Source organism: Sander vitreus, unplaced genomic scaffold, assembly GCF_031162955.1.
Source record: "Sander vitreus isolate 19-12246 unplaced genomic scaffold, sanVit1 ctg924_0, whole genome shotgun sequence".
NCBI classification, from domain to species: domain Eukaryota; kingdom Metazoa; phylum Chordata; class Actinopteri; order Perciformes; family Percidae; genus Sander; species Sander vitreus.
Window position 1 is genome coordinate 1 of NW_027596003.1, and position 4,838 is coordinate 4,838.

The following is a 4,838-nucleotide window of genomic DNA, read 5'->3' on the forward strand; positions in this document are numbered from 1 at the left end:
GTCTCCTTCGGTCCACAGAATGTTGTCCCAAAAGTCTTGGGGATCATCAAGATGTGTTCTGGAGAAATTGAGACAAGCTTTGATGTTCTTTTGCTCAGCAGTGGTTTCTCCTTGGAGACTCTGCCATGCAGGCCATTTTGCCCAGTCTTTTCCTGATGGTGGAGGCATGAGCGCTGACCTTAACTGAGGGCAAGTGAGGCCTGCAGTTCTTTGGACCGTTGTTGTGGGGTCTTTTGTGACCTCTTGGATGAGTCGTCGCTGCGCTCTTGGGGTAATTTTGGGCGGCCGGCCACTCCTGGGAAGGTTCACCACTGTTCCATGTCTTACGCCATTTGTGGATAATGGCTCTCACTGTGGTTCGCTGGATTCCCAAAGCTTTGGAAATGGCTTTATAACCCTTTCCAGACTGATAGATCTCAATTACTTTCTTTCTCAATTGTTCCTGAATTTCTTTGGGTCTCGGCATGATGTGTAGCTTTTAAGGATCTTCTGGTGGACCTTACTGTGTCAAAGCAGCTCCTATTTAAGTGATGCCTTGATTGTGAACAGGTGTGGCAATAATCAGGCCTGGGTGTGGCTAGAGAAATTGAACTCAGGTGTGGACAACCACAGTTATAGTATGTTTTTAACAAGGGGGCAATCACTTTTTCACACAGGGCCATGATGGTTTGGATTTTTTCTCCTTTAATAATAAACACCTTCATTTACAAATTGCATTTTGTGTTTACTTGTGTTGTCCTTGACTTTTGTTTAAGTGGTTTGATGTTCGAAACACTTAAGTGTGACAAACATGCAAGGAACTCATGCAAATTTACGGAAGACGACAAGTCACTCAAGTCTGAGTAAGGTAAGTTCAAAAGAATTGAAATAATTACAGTAATGAAAAAATAAACATGGAAATACATACATGTAAGGCCATATAGCAACAGGCTAAATAGCAGAGGCGCTAGTGAATGGTCAAATGAAGCAAAAACAAACACTGTCTTCATTTTCTGAGCTCACTAGATGCCACTTTCTGTTCAACAACGGGTTGAAAACACACTGAATTGCCATTCCTTTAACCCTTTTCTTTGAACAGAGATTGCCATCTAGTGAGCTTAGAAAATAAAGACAGTGGATTGCAAAGCTTCATTTCACCATCGCCAGAGGGCGCTACTCCTCCTTTGCTGGAGACAGACGACAAGAGAGCTGTACGGAGGACTAAGCAGGGTCGGGCCGGGTCCAGTGGATGGGGAGACCGCCTGGGAATACCCGGTGCTGTAAGCTTTTCTTTTCCGTCAGCAGAGGCGCTAGTAATGGTCAAATGAAGCAAAGCAAAACACTGTCTTCATTTTCTGAGCTCACTAGATGCCACTTTCTGTTCAACAAAGGGTTGAAAACACACTGAATTGCCATTCCTTTAACCCTTTTCTTTGAACAGAGATTGCCATCTAGTGAGCTTAGAAAATAAAGACAGTGGTTTGCAAAGCTTCATTTCATCATCGCCAGAGGGCGCTACTCCTCCTTTGCTGGAGACAGAGCTGACAAGGAAACTGTACGGAGGATGCAACTTTTTTTTTTTGGAAGCAACATCTTTAATTAAAACTAAAACAAACAACCTCACAGTGTTCAACAATTCAAGTAGGAGTTCATGCACTTTGACCATGAATTCTTTGTTCTTGTTCTTCAAGATTGTGCCGATCTGGATAGTTTTGAAATCAAAGATATCTACATTTTGGATCATGCAAATTTACGGAAGACGACAAGTCACTCAAGTCTGAGTAAAGGTAAAGTTCAAAAGAATTGAGAAATAATTACAGTAATGAAAAAAATAAACATGGAAATACATACATGTAAGAATACATATAGCAACAGGCTAAATGAATGAATAAATATGGAACAAAACAAATGAAAGAATGCTTAAAAATACAGCAGTGTTAATTACAGTACCGAAAAAAAAGAGAGCAAAAAAAAGCAATTCAACTTGTTGGTTCGAAGATGAATGTAGTTGAACTACCAGAGAGCTACTGCAAAATGTATAGGTGCACTACTAGTGTGATTACATGTAGTTGAGTACTCCTCAACCCCAAACTGCGTCTTCAACAGTTTTGAGAACCTCTGGGGTTCATCGTCTTTAAATAGCTTGTTTTCACTTGGTACACTCGCTTACGGCCATACCACCCTGAACACGCCCGATCTCGTCCGATCTCGGAAGCTAAGCAGGGTCGGGCCGGGTCAGTACTTGGATGGGAGACCGCCTGGGAATACCCGGTGCTGTAAGCTTTTCTTTTCCGTCAGCAGAGGGCGCTAGTAATGGTCAAATGAAGCAAAGCAAAACACTGTCTTCATTTTCTGAGCTCACTAGATGCCACTTTCTGTTCAACAAAGGGTTGAAAACACACTGAATTGCCATTCCTTTAACCCTTTTCTTTGAACAGAGATTGCCATCTAGTGAGCTTAGAAAAATAAAGACAGTGGTTTTGCAAAGCTTCATTTCACCATCGCCAGAGGCGCTACTCCTCCTTTGCTGGAGACAGAGCTGACAAGGAAACTGTACGGAGGATGCAACTTTTTTTTGGAAGCAACATCTTTAATTAAAACTAAAATAAACAACCTCACAGTGTTCAACAATTCAAGTAGGAGTTCATGCACTTTGACCATGAATTCTTTGTTCTTGTTCTTCAAGATTGTGCCGATCTGGATAGTTTTGAAATCAAAGATATCTACATTTTTGGATCATGCAAATTTGAGGAAGGCGACAAGTCACTCAAGTCTGAGTAAAGGTAAAGTTCAAAAGAATTGAGAAATAATTACAGTAATGAAAAAAATAAACATGGAAATACATACATGTAAGAATACATATAGCAACAGGCTAAATGAATGAATAAATATGGAACAAAACAAATGAAAGAATGCTTAAAAAATACAGCAGTGTTAATTACAGTACCGAAAAAAAGAGAGCAAAAAAAAGCAATTCAACTTGTTGGTTCGAAGATGAATGTAGTTGAACTACCAGAGAGCTACTGCAAAATGTATAGGTGCACTACTAGTGTGATTACATGTAGTTGAGTACTCCTCAACCCCAAACTGCGTCTTCAACAGTTTTGAGAACCTCTGGGGTTCATCGTCTTTAAATAGCTTGTTTTTCACTTGGTACACTCGCTTACGGCCATACCACCTGAACACGCCCGATCTCGTCCGATCTCGGAAGCTAAGCAGGGTCGGGCCGGGTCAGTACTTGGATGGGAGACCGCCTGGGAATACCCGGTGCTGTAAGCTTTTCTTTTCCGTCAGCAGAGGGCGCTAGTAATGGTCAAATGAAGCAAAGCAAAAACACTGTCTTCATTTTCTGAGCTCACTAGATGCCACTTTCTGTTCAACAAAGGGTTGAAAACACACTGAATTGCCATTCCTTTAACCCTTTTCTTTGAACAGAGGTGCCATCTAGTGAGCTTAGAAAATAAAGACAGTGGTTTTGCAAGCTTCATTTCACCATCGCCAGAGGCGCTACTCCTCCTTTGCTGGAGACAGAGCTGACAAGGAAACTGTACGGAGGATGCAACTTTTTTTTTGGAAGCAACATCTTTAATTAAAACTAAAATAAACAACCTCACAGTGTTCAACAATTCAAGTAGGAGTTCATGCACTTTGACCATGAATTCTTTGTTCTTGTTCTTCAAGATTGTGCCGATCTGGATAGTTTTGAAATCAAAGATATCTACATTTTTGGATCATGCAAATTTACGGAAGACGACAAGTCACTCAAGTCTGAGTAAAGGTAAAGTTCAAAAGAATTGAGAAATAATTACAGTAATGAAAAAAAATAAACATGGAAATACATACATGTAAGAATACATATAGCAACAGGCTAAATGAATGAATAAATATGGAACAAAACAAATGAAAGAATGCTTAAAAAATACAGCAGTGTTAATTACAGTACCGAAAAAAAAGAGAGCAAAAAAAAGCAATTCAACTTGTTGGTTCGAAGATGAATGTAGTTGAACTACCAGAGAGCTACTGCAAAATGTATAGGTGCACTACTAGTGTGATTACATGTAGTTGAGTACTCCTCAACCCCCAAACTGCGTCTTCAACAGTTTTGAGAACCTCTGGGGTTCATCGTCTTTAAATAGCTTGTTTTCACTTGGTACACTCGCTTACGGCCATACCACCCTGAACACGCCCGATCTCGTCCGATCTCGGAAGCTAAGCAGGGTCGGGCCGGGTCAGTACTTGGATGGGAGACCGCCTGGGAATACCCGGTGCTGTAAGCTTTTCTTTTCCGTCAGCAGAGGGCGCTAGTAATGGTCAAATGAAGCAAAGCAAAACACTGTCTTCATTTTCTGAGCTCACTAGATGCCACTTTCTGTTCAACAAAGGGTTGAAAACACACTGAATTGCCATTCCTTTAACCCTTTTCTTTGAACAGAGATTGCCATCTAGTGAGCTTAGAAAATAAAGACAGTGGTTTGCTAAAAAGCTTCATTTCACCATCGCCAGAGGCGCTACTCCTCCTTTGCTGGAGACAGAGCTGACAAGGAAACTGTACGGAGGATGCAACTTTTTTTTGGAAGCAACATCTTTAATTAAAACTAAAATAAACAACCTCACAGTGTTCAACAATTCAAGTAGGAGTTCATGCACTTTGACCATGAATTCTTTGTTCTTGTTCTTCAAGATTGTGCCGATCTGGATAGTTTTGAAATCAAAGATATCTACATTTTGGATCATGCAAATTTACGGAAGACGACAAGTCACTCAAGTCTGAGTAAAGGTAAAGTTCAAAAGAGTTGAGAAATAATTACAGTAATGAAAAAATAAACATGGAAATACATACATGTAAGAATACATATAGC

General features: G+C 40.5%; 3 non-coding genes across 3 annotated transcripts; all 3 read left to right on the top strand.

Annotated features, from left to right (window-relative positions):
• Positions 1–2,143: 2,143 nt before the first annotated feature.
• On the top strand, positions 2,144–2,262 carry LOC144515099 (5S ribosomal RNA). The gene has a single exon (XR_013501707.1). It is a non-coding gene; the product is annotated as a 5S ribosomal RNA (ribosomal RNA).
• Positions 2,263–3,140: 878 nt separating this feature from the next.
• Positions 3,141–3,258, top strand: LOC144515101 (5S ribosomal RNA). The gene has a single exon (XR_013501709.1). It is a non-coding gene; the product is annotated as a 5S ribosomal RNA (ribosomal RNA).
• An 879-nt stretch (positions 3,259–4,137) lies between these two features.
• LOC144515100 (5S ribosomal RNA) lies at positions 4,138–4,256 on the top strand. The gene has a single exon (XR_013501708.1). It is a non-coding gene; the product is annotated as a 5S ribosomal RNA (ribosomal RNA).
• Positions 4,257–4,838: the final 582 nt, after the last annotated feature.